Source organism: Microtus oregoni, unplaced genomic scaffold, assembly GCF_018167655.1.
Source record: "Microtus oregoni isolate MIOR12 unplaced genomic scaffold, Mior012 000132F_ref0000261, whole genome shotgun sequence".
Classification (NCBI taxonomy): Eukaryota; Metazoa; Chordata; class Mammalia; order Rodentia; family Cricetidae; genus Microtus; species Microtus oregoni.
Window position 1 is genome coordinate 616,368 of NW_024544775.1, and position 17,490 is coordinate 633,857.

General features: G+C 41.2%; 1 protein-coding gene across 2 annotated transcripts in view; it reads left to right on the forward strand.

Moving 5' to 3' along the window:
* LOC121444546 (growth hormone receptor-like) overlaps positions 1 to 17,490 on the forward strand; it is a 265,658-nt gene that overhangs the window by 18,864 nt on the left and 229,304 nt on the right. The window contains exon 1 of one of the 2 annotated variants that reach the window (XM_041646372.1): positions 5,590 to 6,028. The exons of the other annotated variant lie outside the window; for it this stretch is intronic. The gene's annotated coding sequence lies outside the window, so the exon portion shown is untranslated. Of the gene's footprint in view, positions 1 to 5,589; positions 6,029 to 17,490 lie in introns of those variants that run through there. 2 annotated transcript variants of the gene reach the window in all.

A 17,490-nucleotide genomic window follows, 5' to 3' on the forward strand; every position in this document is an offset into this window, starting at 1 on the left:
GAAAGAAATATGGCAGCCTGTCTTATTATTGTGATTTTCAACAAAATCAAGTTTAGGGAGGGTGCTGAACCCATTTAGAAAATACAGGGGAAGTCCTAAGACAGCAGCTCTTTCCTTAGTGATGTTAGGAAGTCACTTCCTTGGAACCTGCCCTGCAGTTGGTATACTTGTTATTTTAAAACACAGGTTCAACTCATTTCATACTCTCTCATACATAACGTCAATGTAATGAGGCATTAAAAAAACAAGTTAAATTTCCCTCACCACCAGACTTTAAATTCAGAAATGCTAAGTCTTTTACAAGTGTTTCATAATATGCTTTGCAAATAATATCATTATGTATTTTAAGTTTAATAACAATAATTAAACTTGCTTATTGCTATATTTGTAGTTGCAAATGGTCAATATTTGTCTATGAATCTTCCAAAGGTTCTTGGAAAGTAAAATTTTTGTACAGAGAAAACGTGAATAAACTAAGCATTTTCTTTATATAAAACATATTTTGACAGCATAATTACTGGCGTCTTCATACATCAAGTTTTATTAGCACACAATCCAAGTCAGTGACTATTGGTACCATGAACTTCATAGGAAATAGGTCTTTCTATCTAATTTCTGTGACAGGAAGCAATCACCAGAGCCTGTCTCATTCCTGGTCAGATTTCTTCCTCATTTACACTCTCTCATGCTCTTATTTTCTCATGCCTTTTGAAAAATAAAGAGGGTAAAGACAAAAAACAAAATAATATGTGAAGAGAAGAAACAAAGGGTTGGATGGAAAAGGGAAGAAAAAATAGTGAGCTCTGTATTCCAGAAGGACTTTTGGAGTGCAGGCTGAGTGGCAGGTGCCAACGTTAGACCTTGGGTTCTGCTGTATCTTCCAGAACCCTGACCTCTGCCCTTTCCATTGTTCCATGGCACCTAGAGAGAAGCTCACCATCCCCCTCTGTCTTGTGATGACACAAATAGAACTGAATTGATAATAGAAATAGCATCTTCAGGAGTTATAAAATCTCGAGGGGACAGTAGGGTGGAGGAGCGGGCTAGTGAGTCAAATAAAGCGTGGAACGGCCTGCATGCATTTGACTTGGAGAAGAGATAAATGGCAGTGTCCCGGGACCTTAAACTTCTAATATTTTCCCTATAAGCTTTTAGAGTCAAAACTATATATACATAATAAAATGGCAGACGATGGCTAAAGGACTTTAAATAAATAACACAGTCACAAAATGGAATGAACTTCCCAGTGGAGAAGCTAATGAGTTCCTCATTGGTATAATTGCCCAGACAGAAGCTAGATGTTTGTCTATGAGGTGTTTTTAAATAGGTTTCCCCCCATTTTAACAGGCAGAAATGGTAACATTGTTTCCCATTTTTTAAAAAAATCTCTATGCTTAAATGCTAGAATGACTTTAAGGGGAATATCCATTCATGAATCTTTTTTTGAAATCTTTCGTTTAATCTCCCTATGAGGCTGCTAGATGTAGTCTGGTTTCTTCTAGGTTCAGAACCTTCCTGTAGGTGGCTCCAAGTCCACCAAAGCCATCAGTATGGTGTGATGTAGGAGATGTCATCTGTCTATGTGTTATTTTCATTGGTTAACAAAGAAACTGCCTTGGTCTTTTGATAGGCCAGCCCTTAGGTGGCCTATCAAAACAGAATTCTGGGAGGAAGAACGCAGAGTCAGGCAGATGCCATGATTCTCCTCTCTGAGATGGACACTGGTTAGACTCATGCTGGTAAGCCACAGTCAAGTGGCAATACAGATATTAGAAATGGGTTAGATCAATATGTGAGAGTTAGCCAATAAGGGAGTGGAGATAATGGGCTAGGCAGTGTTTAAATGAATACAATTTGTGTGTTGTTATTTCGGGTGTTAAGCTAGCCGTGCGGGAGCTGGCGGGATGAAAAGCAGGCCTGCTCGCCTCATCACTACCATGGTGTATTTCTGTTAGCTATTATGAGCTCTGGGTAGAAATGCCTACTTTTAAAACGTCTTCATTAAATGGTGGTTTGGAGCTTAAGCCTGGCTCTGACCCCGCCTCAAGTTCTGGAGAACTAGGGAAATGGTGACGCTTCACACTCAGAGTCTGTTAGTAGACAGACATCAATAAGGCCTTCAACCGATCAATGGGGTCCATACACATCCCATTTTTTAAAGTAATCTGCTTTATTAAATGTTTATTTTTTAAGTGCTAATCTCATCTTTAAAATCTCTTCACAGGAGTGTCTTGTAAAACGTTTGAGCGAATATCTTGGTACCACTACCAAGCCAGTTTGACACATGAAATCACCTAATCACAGACCTCAGGATAACAATGTGCATGATCTTAGGTAGCAGTCCTCTCATTCCCTAAGGAACTGAGTCACCGGGAGATCGATAAGCAGCTTACCAAGACCACAGATGAGCCACACAGGCCCCAGTGCTCCTAAGCAACGCTCGTTTTTTCTTTAAGTACTAGTGCTGCTTTGCGAGTTTTAGTTTCTTTCTTTTGGTTTGATAAAGGGCATTGATACTTTACAGAGGAACAGAATGACCAAAGTAAAATCCTAGTCCCTGATAGCTGCAGGTTCTGGAAATTTATAATGTGCAGCTGTGTAATTGAGGAGACAACAAACTGACCCAGTTACCTGAATTTGAATAAAGCTGCACTGAATTCTAACTGCTTCCACTCTCTTCAAATTAGAATGGTGTTTTTGGTTAAGCTATCTGTGGTGGAGAAAAGGAAGAGGGTGGCAGAAGTTACACTGTAATGAAGTATAATAGCTTTGTCATGATAGCAGTCATTGACAAGGCATTAATTTGAGTAAAGATAAGGGAGCTTCCAAACATTTAGAGAAGGGTCTTTACAGCTAAAGAAATAACAAGATGATTTACAAGTTAAGAATTTATAGGTCAAAAAAAAAAAAAAAAAAAAATAAAAAAAAAAAAAAAAAAAAAAAAAAAAAAAAAAAAAAAAAAAGAATTTATAGGTCAAGATATGTTGAAGAATGAGCAGAGTCCAGTGTGACTGGAGCAAACTGGGTCCAGGGAGGACTAGTGGGGATGAGGAGCAAACTGAGTCCAGGGAGGACTAGTTGGGGATGAGGAGCAAACTGAGTCCAGGGAGGACTAGTTGGGGATGAGGAGCAAGCTGAGTCCAGGGAGGTCTAGTGGGAATGAGGAGCAAACTGAGTCCAGGGAGGACTAGTGGGATGAGGTGGAGAGCAGAAGTGCACAGCCCAGAATCTTGGGTGTCATTTCTATTTGTGTATTTGTTCAAATAGGGACTCATGGGGTAGAGGGATGGCATGACTTTGTTTTAAAAGAATTTCATTTTAGATTAGACTGTATTCAGACCATTCTTTGGGTCAAGACCATTAGTAGTGAGAAGAGGAAGAACTGTTGAATCACAAAGAGTCTATAAATACTGTAGCAATAGAGGTAAGATTCTGATGTTTCAAGCTAATTGCTTCTTAACTCCTCTAAGAAGTAATAGATGTTAAGTGTGGAGTTCGAGAGACAGGCATATGGCAAGGATGACCACAACGGACAGTGATCTCCATAACTAGGTAGCAGTTACTGTCTGTTGAAAGGGTGACTGCGATCGGAGCATAGCCAGGGAGAAGGAACCAGACTGATGCCTTGAATATAATTGGTGTTGGGATGGCCATAAGAAACCCATCTAACAATGGCTTATTGTTAGCCTGGCCATCTGTGGACAGACAAAGGTTTGGGAGTTGAAGAGGATCCATCCATCACGGTGGGGAAGGTGGGCTCCAGAAGAGCAGAGCATCTGGTCAGATTGTGCCCACAGTCGGGAAACAGAGAGAGGAGAGCACTGGTGCTTGGTTCGTTTTCTCCTTTTTCCTCAGCCCGAGCTCTTAGCCCTTGCATGATGCTGCCCATCTCAGTAAACCCAATCTAGAAAGTTTCTCACAAGATGCCCAGAGATTTGTCTCCCAGATGATGCTAGACCCCGTCAAGCTACATCCCAACCTGTTTCTTTAATATCATACATAAGCCAGTGTGCCTTTGCCTATGCTCTCTATGAATAATGACACTTCTATCAAACACAAAGTGTCATGTAAAAAACTCTGCTTCCAAGTCTCACAGGATGGAGGCTGCAGCCGAAGCCAGGGCAACATGAGGACAAGCCTCCTTTGTTTAAGGATGACCTTGAAATCACCTTGGAGCAAGATCAGAACTTAGAAAATCCAGTTTTCTCTGGGCTTGGAGAGAAGAGGAGAGAGCACAGATAGGAGATAGGCTGGTGCTGCCAGAATCCAAAATGCATTCATGGATGGTCACCTCAGACAGAGTGAAGTCTGCGTGTGAGGCCTGCTTGGTCTCCATTCCCATCAGTACTGCCCCTTCAGCCAGCTTGGCACACACAGACCACCCAGCAGGCATGAATTTCGCTTGACCTCATGGTTTCCTTTCTCAGGTTACTCTATGTGGGCAACTCCCCCTTTAAGAGTCCCTACTCCTGATTGGAACAGCGACGAAACACCATTTCCAGGAACTTCCCCTCTTTCTGTATTCTAGAACCATAATTTAGCCGGGACACAACTGAGGCTCCTGGGAAGGATGCAAAGGAAAAAAGTTTCCAATTGTATGATTCCTTTGGTCCTGTGTTCCTAGGTTTTCACCCCACCTGTCACCTTAATGTGGATTGGGTATTTTGTTCTTTTGCAGGGCTTAACTGTTTAACTGTGACTTTGGGTCTGAAAACAATGTGAAAAAGGGAGAGAGGGAGAGAGAGAGAGAGAGAGAGAGAGAGAGAGAGAGAGAGAGAGAAGCACTCTTTGTAAGCCGAAACTGTAAGAAGGTTATAGATAAACGGGGTTATAACAAACTGTCAGTACAAAGTAAACAGCAGAAAGATCGCATGACCAGCCGATCCTGCAGATAGGAGGCAGCCCCACAGCCCTGGGCTGGACTTTTGGACTTCTCTGCCTAGAGAAGTGAGTGGTAACTGGCCGTGTGTTGTTCCGTGAAAATACTGATGTACCACTCTGACTTTGGGAAGTGTTTTGACAACCTCTGTCTTAGTTAATTTTTCCAACAGAATAGAAATGTGTCTGGTAGATGAACTGTACCCATCAGTGGGTAGTTAAAACTCGTGCCCTAGGTCACACACAAGGACGCATCTCAGAGTGGACCTTAGTCCCCCCTCTGGACTCTAGATAGTCCTTTGCAAATATGCATGCATTCCCCCTAAGTTATCTACAGTGTCTCCATTTTTTAACCTCTCGGATAGGGAAGGTCCTTATTACTGTGTCCCAGAGAGCAGAAGCATGAAACTCGGGGCCAACTGACTAACGCCTGGTGGACTCAACACTCTTTCCAAAGTGTCTTCTTGCGGTGCCTGCAGGAGATGCACTCCTCTGCGAGTGTTCTTTGAATGTATAGCCTCAACTTGGGGACTGCTAGGTTCTGCCTTCTTTCGGAGAACTCCGTGGGTGGAGAGGTGGGAAGTCTCCCGCAACTACCAATATTTTCCTCTAGGAGGAGCCCCGCCGCCCAGCGGAGAGTGACACGCACCAACTCCTAACTCCTTGCCAGAAAGCTTCATCCCAGCCCCGCGGAATGAGTAGCGGGGGCGGCGCTCGACCTCCCCGCAGCAGCGGGTCCAGAGCCGACTGCTCTCAACTCCCGCTGCAGGTCGCTTGGGCAGCCTGTAACCGGGCAGCGGCGGCCCGTCGCTGAACCCAAGGCCAGCCGCCTTTTCCCACCCCTCCCCTCCCTCCCTCTCCTCTCCCCTCCTCCCTTCCCGTTTCACCCCGCCCCCTTCCTCCTCCCCAAGCCTGACAGCCCACGAGCTGCCAAGCAGGGCGCAGCCATGGGAAGAGGAGGCGGTCTAGGGAGCGGCGGCACCGGCAGAGGCGGCTGCTACAGCGGCGGTGGCGGCGGCGACGGCTGCTGCTGAGCCCCGGCGGCCGCGGGGACCCCGGGCTGGGGTCACGCGGGCCTGAGGCCTCGGCGCCGGCGGCCCCCACGCGGACGCGAACCCGCGCGCTCTGTCTCCTGAGGAGAAGCTCCAAGGTACTGGAGGGGGACTTCGGGGGAGTCCCGCTCCTATTTCCCCCACTTTGTGCCAGGAGACCTGGGTGTAGACCTGGGCATGCCAACTGCTTATGAAAATGGGATCACTTTTACGTATTTGCCCGGATAATTTTTCATGAGTTTGAGGTGGGCTATATTCCCCTTCTCAAAAGTTGTTTTTGCTGATGGGTTGGTGTAACCTGATCCATGTCCTGAAGTGTGTGTGTGTGTGTGTGTGTGTGTTTGCTCTTGGTGCTGTGTGAAGCTGAAAGTTGATGGGGGCGACAAGGAATTGGGCGAACCATACCCACCTGGCTCCTGCTCCCACCAGGGTGTGAGGTGCAAAGAGGGGTTTCCTCCTAAGACAGTTTTGTTACTCTTAAAAGTTTCGTGAATGTATTTGCTTGTCATCGTCAGCCTTTCAAGCTGGGGCAGGAACTGTACAGGCGGCTGGTGCTGTCTGAAGCGATTCTTTGGGTGGAGAGACCAGAGGGACTCCAGAGGGGTGGGCTGTGAGCGCGCGACCCCTGCAGCGCGCCGCCTTTGCAAGATTGTGCAGGCTGCAAGCTGCACGCTGGCAGCAGAGGAGCTGGGGTCAGTAGAGTCACGTCACCGCCACCAGTCTCCATGAACTGGGGTGGGTGGAAATTGTGGCAAGCCCAACTGTCCCAGCTCTGGACACACTCGTGGTTATGAAATCAACCAGGCTCAAAGTTCTGATAGAACTGCAGAGTCGTGAGCGCTAAGCGGGTGAGCGGGGTAGGCGCCTGCCTGAAGAGGGTGGGAGGGGGACTGGGTACTTGCAGTGGGTTCAGGACAGGGCTACAGGGCTAGTCACTTGTGGGTGCATGGGAAAAACTATTTCTGGGCAAGGACTTTATATATAGCACCGGGAAGTACGTCTGCAGGGCTTCGGAGTCTGGCTCTGGTGTGTGTGCTGAAGGAGGGTGCAGTATGCATGCGTGTGCTGCGTGTTTATGGGCACGTGTGGGGGAGTGCCCTGGAAGGTGTGTGGCCTCCTGAGCCAGGATGTGGGGAAGGAGAAAGAAACCATAGAGGAGCAGCCTGCTGTTGGTACCTCCAGAAGATCTTGGAGGGACAAGAAAGGTAGTGGGAAGCAAGAGGGCTGGGAAGAGGAAGCAGATCCTGAATGGGAATACATTTCCTGGACTTTAAAACTCTCTAAATCACCTGCTTTCGAAGGTCTGAGGACTAGAAAGGGTGGTTTCTGGAGCTGTCGGGACAGCATTGGAGCTTATAGGAGATTACTGTAGTTACTTACAGAACTGGAAGAGGAGGGCAGATTCGCTGTGGATCTGTGTGTCTCCCAGTGTGCAGCTGTTTGCTCCCAGGGGATAAGCAGTCTTAGGAGTGTTTACCTCTCAACTCCAGGGGCTGTGGTTGAGACAGCTCTTATCTCTTCCTGCAGAAATTGGATGTGTGCTAGCAACTGGTGCTCCAAGCTGCTTTTCTATAAAGATCAATCGAGGTGTCTCTTTATTCTTGAGATGACAGTTACTGGATGCGCTGCAAGAGTGCATGTTAGCAAAGAGACCCCTGGCAAATAATATTTGTAGCTTAAAAAGCCCAAGCCAGCATTCATCACCTTCTTCCACCCTTATAAACTTTTGGTTTCATATTAGTCTAGAGAAGATTAGTCAATCAACACTCAATGACACTTCTATTTCTTTGGGGAGCAAATAGATCACAGTGAAATTGTAGCTTTGGTCTCCTGAATACCATGGGAAGCCAGTGCTTACTGAGCAGAGGTGTGAAGTGAAAGTCTGTAAAGGCAATGATAAAGCGATGACATTAAGGCGTATTTCTTTTCAAAGTGAGCCTAACTTCTCCCGGTAAATATTTGCTCTAGTCGGGGTCTGTGGCCGTGTTTTTGATTATTAGTTTTTAAACAGCAGACTACACCCCATAAACCACTTTCAAATGGACACAACAGGCCTTGACTGTGCTATCTATGGCGCCTGTTTTAACAGATGTTTACGGTGCTTGGTAACCTATGGGACTGTCATGTGGAGTGTCTCGTTAGCTCAGGACATAATGTTTATAGCACAATGTAATAAATGAAGCTACAGTTGCAGCCTGCTTCTGCCAAGCGCATGAAACACCCCCTTGTGGAAACAAATCTTGAAGTCAGTCCAACTTGGCCAGCCTTTTTGGCTATCTGCTAGTAAGCATTGTTAATGTACAGATAAATCTGAGCGATACAGGAGGAATGTGGAACAGCAGACTGTTTAGCTTAGAAAAAGGCATGGGCTCTATTTGTAAAACTCTGCTAACCTGAGGATTAAGCATTTTTTGCTCTTTCCACCAGCAGATGCCGTGATTTGGGGGCCATTTGCTTTGCACTCAGTCTAAGCCAAAGACCAAGAAGTGATGCATGATTGCTCTTAAGGACTAAAGTTTTAAATGTTAATAATAGAAATACTTCTGCTTCTTGGAGTGTGGCTACACAAACTTATACCTTTTTTTGTATAAAGGAAGGCTGGGTGTAGCACAGAAAGAGCACCTAGCATGCATAAGGCCTTAGGATCAATCTGCAGCATGAGATGTGGGTAACTACCCCAACATAATAATGACCTGAATAATATGAGCACTTAAATCTTGAGTTGGTGAAAATTGGGACTTGATAAGAATGTAGTCAACCCCTCAGCCCGTTGTATAAGCAGAGAAGAAGGTACTGATTAGAAAGTCATTTTTTCCCCATCTGGAACAGCCATAGTGACAATATTAGAAGAAGTAATTTAGCTGCTTAGTTTGGTGACTTTTTAACAGGTAACTTTATGTAGTGTGTGAATCTCCACTTCAATATCTAGTCTATTCAATATCTCATTTATCCTGGAAATAATGAATTGAAACCTCACTTTCTTACTCACCAGTCTATTCTAGAACTTTCTTTGAAGAATATAAGAAAATTCAGCCTTGTACGAAATCAACTTATTTTTAAAAAAATCTGCTTGCTTATACTTAAATTGAATATTTAAATTAATAATTAAAGATTATACTAATCTTTCCTGCTGTCTCATAGAGATCTTTCTATATTTGAAAGTCCTTTGTTCTTTATTCCTAAATTCTTTTTGCCTGTTCTAGGGGTCTTTCTTAACCACCATTGCACTTTATATTTCTCTGCCATGAACAATATGCCTTGAGTTCCCCATTCTCTCTGCCCCTAACTAATACATATTGCCTAAAACACAAATAAGGAGTTCTTGGTTCTTTATCTGTAAAGACAACTTAATGTTAATGGTGTTTTTAGTTGCCTTATTACACTATTGGCTAATCTCAAACCTGTAAGGAAAATAACAGCATGTTCTTTTCAGATTACTATTCATCTACAGTCAATGTTGTAATACGTGTGTTTTTTCAAGCCTGAACTTGCTATAAATCCTTACAAAGTGCAATAGTGGAGATAAACCTAATTTTATATGCTATGTAGATAGCTCCTTAACTTTTTTCTCCCCATCAAAGAATGCCTACCAAGAAAATTACAGGACTAGAATTTTCTAAAGATAAGCAAGGTACAGCTACGTGTTGCAGACAGGTTACGACTATGATGTATTTCTTTCACTGACCTTATTGTATCTGCTTTCGTGAGGATGAGTCATAGTGGCAATCAAACATTTATTGAAGGCTTGTTCTACCCCAGTCCCAGTGTGTGCCATCTGGCCTCAAATGAGGTGAAAGTACATCAGACAGAAATGCTTCCTTTGGCGGCTGGGATTTGAGATGCAAGTAGAGGACATGACTAAACCAACAACCTGCTTTTTACTCAGGAGGTAAATGGCTTGCTAATGTCGCAGGCAGTTCTAAGTGCTCGGTTCCCATTAGAAGGTATGGTCCAGCACCTGTTTGAAATTAGGTCCCCATATCCTGCAGCATGTCTAGCTGGGAAGTAGAATAATGTTCTGCCACTCATGATTTATGAGGCCTAAACTACCGTGATGAGAGATAGGAAAGCTGGCTTGCATGTGGAAAGGGTGTGGTTAAAAAAGCAAACCCTTTAGGACTCATTGACTGAGACTTTACCACTTATATGCTCATCAGTTCCCCTGGAACTTATTATTTTCCTCTAAGAAAACGATAATGCCTACCTTGTACTTCCTGTGAAGCCAACACCTACTTGTTGTGACTGGTTTGATGTCTGGGGCTTCTTAACAAATTGTGAATTCTCCTTGCTCCCTGCTCAGAATTGGCCACAATGGTATCTATGGGGATTGTTCATGGTGCATGATAATGCTGTCATTTTTTAGATTAATATGATTCTGATATGCTTGGGTCCAAGTTAAAAGGGCATCCGGGCAAGAAGTTTGTGATGTGGGAGGTCCTTCTGTATATGTGTTGATTTTATTGGTTGATGAATAAAGAAGCTACTTTAGCCTATGGCAGGGCAGAATAAAGCCAGGCAGAAGGAGATATAGACAGAGAGTAGGCAGTGTCAAGGAGACGCCATGTAGCTGCTGAAGGAGACATATGCCAGAACCTTACTGGTAGGCCACAGCCTCGTGGTGATATATAGACCAATAGAAATGGGTTAAGATGTAGAAGTTACTTAATAAGAAGCCTGAGCAATGGGCCAAACAGTGTTGTAATTAATATAGTTTCTGTGTGATTATTTGGGCCTGGGAGGCTGGGAAACCAACGTGCAGTCTCTGATGACAAGATTGTACGTATGTTAGGAACACAGCAGAGGTGGTACGAAATTGCTTGAAAAGAAAAAGCCCATTACACACTGGAACATATAAAGATTTTTGCAAACTGAAGGTGTATGAACCTTCCAGGAGAGAACAACTTACAGTTACATGCAAGCTTCATACAATAATCATTTAGTTGTTTCTTCACTAGTTTTGAAAATAAAACAAATATTTTAAATAGTTTTTCATTCAAAAATCTTAAAAGAGACTTTTTTTATTCCTCTAGTGTACAGAAGACTTATGATAATTCCTTGGTCCAAAGAAAAATCCTTAATATTTTGCTTGAAAAATGTGCTCATTAAGAAGTGTGTCCACATTTCCCTCCTAGTGTTATCACTGCAAGGAAAAGTCAAATGCAGCCATTGCAAGTAGAGTCATAAGCAGGCCTCTCCCTTGCTTACAGCTTGTATGATACCTGATCTATAAGCCTATCTGGACTTCAATGGTGGTGGAGAGAAACTCAGACTTCAAGTTTGTTTTTTATTTGTTAGAAAGTCAACTTTGTTCTTGGGTAGCATGATGGCCCAGGATCCCAATTTATCCTGTCAGTTGCCTTTTGGTACACCTTCAAATGATGTGCTTTTTAGCCTGGAAAACTCCAATTTGGAAAAAGGAAGTGGAAAAAAAAACCTGCCTGGTAAAGGATATATGAATGATAAATTGTGAAAAGATCTCAGAAAATAAAGGCTCTTTAGTATCTCTTTGCCACAACGACAGAGGAAATTGTCAGAAGCCCTGAGTAGGGTGATAATAGGTTAGAAAAATATGCCATGCTGATATTGAGCAAATAAGAATGATTAAAACAAGAAGCCAGAGGATGAAGAGGAATGGCATATTAGCAGTGTAGTAGCTTATCTCTCTTACAGATGTCGCCCAAGTGATATCTTAGTTTACATGTGTTGATGGCTTTGCCTTAGTAGTAGGAAGACATATTGGACAATGAAAGGGTTAACAAGAGACTTGGGGAGAGTCTGGGGGCAAAGAGATGTAGATAATGATGATAACTGGCATCTAAACATGGAATGCAATTTTGTTTGAGTTCCTTAGTTGAATCATGGCACTTGATAACAAGCATCCCAGAAAGAATCCTATCCAGCCTTTGAAACATCCCAAACTTCAAGCAATATGGAGGCATGACATGATTTCCTCTTTACTTAAAACTTCTTTTTGTGTATTTGGGTGTCTTGTTTCCATGTAAGTCTTTGCATCGCATGGGTCCTCCGGAAGAAGGCAAATGCTCTTAAATTGCTGAGACATCTCTTCAGCCTCTATTTAGGCATAGTTAGACTGGGTCTTCATATACCCCCAACACAACCATGAAGTTTTAAGTTTAGTTGTGTGACGTTGAGCATTTCTTTGAGAATTACATCATCTGAAAAGTTCTTTTAAAAATACTTGGGGAAAGATGATGGATAAATAAGTCCTCTCCCACAAGATGCAAGTTTGTCCAAACCAGTGGTATTTTTTTGGTAATTCTGTGAAAAGTCAAAGATAGAACATGTATTTACTGAGTAATTAATGTGTCCTTAGGAATATGATACACATTGGGAATATAAAAGTAGTATAATGCATTACTCTAAAGTCATGCAACATTCAAGATCAGACTACAAAATTAATAATGTTTATGATGAGATTGTGAACACCTAATAACTGGTTTCAATGAAAAGTACTATTATAGAGCTACAAATTATATAGTTTTTTCTTAAAGAAAAGGTATTTATTTGGGCTAAAGGATTTGAAGAAAACCTCAATAAGCAAAGTAGCTTTTAAGGCAGGTCTTACAATATAATAATTTCTTTTCATACATACAAAGGATTTAAGATGTTTCATTCCAGGAAGTTGGGAAACTGAGGACCAGGAAGTATACCCCAAAATCCCTATGGTTATGGGTAGCATATGATCAGGCAGGACTTACTTATTTTTCACGTAAAATAAATTCTTTCTGTTTATTATCTGTTTATCTACAGATGCTGCATAAATATGCTCATCACTTGGATTGGGTATTGGGGAGGACACTTTGAGCCCAGGGCTTATTAGAGCGTGGATAATAACTCCTGCATGGTGTTTCTGCATACTTCTATTTCCAAAATGTTATATAAACTCAATTTTAATATTTCTTCTCTATTCCAAGAGGCCTATTCATGGTGCTAATAGTAAGATTTCTCTTTAAGAATATGATATTAAGAAAACCTTACAAAGGGAGAGTTATTCTGAGGAGCCACCTCCACTTCCATTTCCCTGTCCCATGTTGATCTTAACTCCAGGTTAAGCCTTGGGGCTTTCAAGACCTTAAGGTCATGAACCAAGCACTCTAAGCTCTGCCTCTATGCCAGGTAATGTAGGGAACATTTGGTAAATATATTTATAATAAGAACTTAAAAGAGTTGTATGTCTTTAATTCAGAGTTGCTGAAGTTTTGGAAGACAGGGATCAATTCTATACAAAAACTTTCTAAGTAAAGCTTCCTCACTTTACTTAAAGATGAAAATAGTAGTTCCTACAGTAGGAGAGTGACAGATTTACAACCCAATTCTCTTTCTGCTAGGTTCTTCTCTTATATTTTATTAACTCCCATAAACATAAAATATGAAAATGAAATCTTTTTCTTAGTGTGTTTTCTAATGTAGAAAACAAGTTTAGCTCACAGCTTTGAATGTCTATGTGTGACATGCTCCATATGAAGATTGTCATACAGCTAATAGTTAGTAGGCAGTTCAAGGTGTTGCAAGACAAGAGGCAGGGAGTATGGAATACGTGTCTTGTCTGGTCTTTTCCTCTCCTCTTGCAAAACGATAGCTATTTGGTCATAGGAGTTCCACCCTGATGATATTATCTAGTTCTAATCGCCTCCCAAAGGTCTCATCTGCAAATACCATACTTGGATCAACCTTCTACCCTTTCAGTACCTCATCGGGATTAAATTTCAACACATAAACCCTTAGGGGACACATTCTGGCTACAACAAATATGTTTGTCTATGCCATTCATACAGGAGAGTGACAGTTAGTTGGGTTAGCTGTCCAAGTGGATAGATGGGAACTGAGACACATGATATACTTGACCAACAGTTCTTTCCATTGGGAACACACGCAGATTTGCCATAAATGTCAGTTGGCAGATGCCCGGGAGGTGTCAGCTATTGTGAAGGCCTAAAGATAGCTTGGTATTCTACACAAGACATGAAGTGACTTTGAAATCACAGAGATCTGGGTTCTTGAATTTGGATCCAGCCCTGCCTCTTTTTATTCACTTTTATTATGAATCTAAGCACGTTAAAAATCCCTTAGATTTCTCTGCAAAATTGTGGCCATGATACTTACTTCACAAGGCTTCTGTAATTTAAATGAAAGAAGCAGTGTCTGGCAGATATTGAACTCACCAGAGGGAGCTGACTTCCTGCAATACCCTGTTGAGACGGCTGAAGATTGAAGACTTCAAATCTTCCCTGCAAAGTGCCCACTTGAAACTAATTAGTGTGTGTGTGAGAGAGTGTGTTTTTAATTCTTCCTTCTTACCCAAGACAACTAAATTAGGACTTTAATGAGTTCCTGAAGTGCACATTTGTTCTGAACTATTGAAATCTCTCTCCTTCAAAAAGCACTACTCATTAAGATTAGCTTCTTGTGACATCTCAGTCGCTGCTTAAGTTGTTGCTGTATTGCAAAAATACAGGGTTGTTTATCCTCATGATTCTTGGTGACTTGTGAAGCTTGGTTTCTAAAACCAATGTTGAAAGTTATTCTTGATTTATGTATTTCTCAGGGAGACGTCTACCTGCCAATGTTTATTAGAGTAATCATAATTTTAAGTTGCCCTTTTAGTGGGAAATTGCGTACCTACTTGTTCCTGTAGGAATATTTCTTCAATGTCAAAAATTAAAATTGTTGTAGATTCCACAGGTTTCTGTACTTCACACTGTATTACCATGAGCATTCTATACCCGGGAATGCCCTTACCATAACCAACTTTCCATCATCCCTTAATGCTGTCATTGGCAGGTAGACGTCTCCCTGAGAAATACATGTTCCTTTTACAATTGCAGAAGTGTTATGAATTTACATGTAATAAGACACATATATTAATTAGTAAGTGAATGTAAAGAAATAAATATTTCTGAGGAGAAAAATGAACCCTTTGTATAGTAAAGAAATACTGAAGTGAATTTGCTAAAACAGGTCTGTCCTTTTCAGTGGAGATGGCTGATTTGCATTTATATGGATAAAAATCATTTTCAGACTCTCTTTTTAGATATTAGATTCGAACTCCTCACAATTGTGAAATAGTCTAATCAAAGATAAAGACCCAGGCCCTCTATAATACTGCACATTTTCATACTTACACAGCTTTTGACTGTGGGAAATTTGAAGTACAAAGTAGAGAGACTAGCATTTGATGCCCGGGTGCTGATTAGTCAACTTGAGCAATCATTAATATTATATCCTGTCTTTCCGTAAGCTATGAACACTTTTGTATTCACCTTCAAAGAAAAAGCCCCCTCTTTTAAATACACATTTGCCAATATTTTCTGGATAGAGCGACTATGTACTTTTCAGACCAACCATGGCTTACTGGAAAGCAAGTAATGAGGGAGGAAGGATTTTAGCAATGTAACAAAGCGTGGGTAGATCTTACAAGGCTAGTTCTCTTCTCATTCAAACCACCTGTCTCCTCTACCGAAAATGCTTCCCAGAACCTACCCAGAGTAACTTCTCCTAACTAGATTCAAGATTCAGTTTGATCCTGTTTTATTTTCTTGGCACTATCCATCATTGATATTATCTTATTTATTAATTTCTTGTAAATTTAGAAAGCAGATTTAGTATAATACTATCAGACAAGTTTCAGATGTCACCTGGTTTCCCATGCTTCATTCCTGTTAACTGTGAGATGCTTGCATTATCTCTGATAGATGAGAAAAATGAAAGTCAGGTAAGTTTCTTGCCCAGTGACTCACAGTAACAGCTAAAGCTTACACATCTTTGCTTTATTCGACTCTTAATATTAAATTTAGTTATTTCCACTCTTCTCCATATGCTTAACCACTAACCTTGGTGTCTTTGTTTTATTGGAGATACTGTATTTTATAACTATATACTATCAACCTGCAGCAGGAAACTGAATTAAAAGTCAGCCTTTAATTTGCAAATTATTTTAAACTTATGCTTGTAAAACTTGTTATTTTTTAATATGCTGACATGCACATAAATTGACCACAAAGCTCTTTAGAAATTCAAACATACCCATTCACTATTAAGTAATGTTTTGACACAGACAGATAATAAAATTGAAAGCAAGCATCTCCAGGGCAGGATATGGATGTTGTATTATAATTCAAAGAATTTTGTTTTTTCACGGTATGTCTGAGTTCAGACAGTTGACCGTGTTTCGATCTTTGTATAGTTATTTGCTACTTCTTTCTTGAACTGTTACATGAAGGATGTAAAATCTTCAATGAAATCTTTGAGTAATCTTTATATTTGCACTACTCTAGCTAAAAGTTGCTCTCTGTTGAGTGGGAACGTGGGGCATGATATTCAGAAATGTGAGTTCTTGCAAATTGCTTGAGCTTTGGCTCTGGGGAGATAAACAATGTGCATATGGAGGCTCACCAACACCGAAATTCTTCTAACCTCTAATTCTAAATCGAGAAAAGAATGAGCTTTAAGGTTTTCTGTTTATTTTTGTCTTGATTACAAGTTGCTGGAAGTCTAGAGTTAGTATCTAATAACATAAAATCTAAGCAAAACACAAATTATTGACCCAGGAAGGTATCTAATTTCTAAGATACACACGGAAAATTACACAAAATGTACTTTTTTTCCTCCAAAGGAATAATTAGAGATTAAGAGGCAGTCCTTTATGTATTTCAGTAAATAAAAAATTAAAAATTTTAAAGGAAAAAAATATTGTCTTTCAGAACACATACATGAGATTATTTTTATTTACATGGCTACATTAAATTGGCATTGTTTTCAACCATGACTTTTGATCCTTTGTGTATGTAATTATGGGCAAAGTCTACAAATGTAGATTTGCAAACTGTACCCTATTAAGCCTCCTTGGTACTATGTAATGTGCAAAGGACAGATGCAGCCTCCTTGTCACATATGCCCCTAGTCAACAAAAGACTGTGCATTGATCCTTTCTATACCCAAGACTTACTAGATCATTTAAGTAAGCAGATACAAATTTTCTTCTTTAAAAAAATTTAATCCCAGCACTTGGGAGGCAGAGGCAGGCAGATCTCTGTGAGTTCGAGACCAGCCTGGTCTACAAGAGCTAGTTCCAGGACAGGCTCCAATACCACAAAGAAACCCTGTCTCGAAAAACAAAAAAACAAAAAAACAAAAAAAAAAAAACAAAAAAAAGTTAGGGCTGGGGAGACTCTATTTAGCAAACCATGTGACATCCAAGCCTCTTGCTAATAGGGTAAAGGCTTTATATACACAAGAGTGACAGCCCAGAACATACATAAAATGCTGGTTGTGGAGGCTAGGGAGATAGTTCAGCACTTAAGAGCACTGACTGCTTTTCCAGAGGACCTAGGTTCAATTTCCCAGCACCACACAACAGCTCATAACTCTCTGTAACTCTGTTTCCTCTTCTATCCTCTTTTTATGACACATGCGTTAAACAGACATGCAGGCACAATACCTGTACACATAAAATAAAATAATAAAAACTTATTTTTAGAAATGAACGTGCTCACATCTTTCTGTAACCATAGCACTCATAGAGTGAGATAGGAGACAGAAA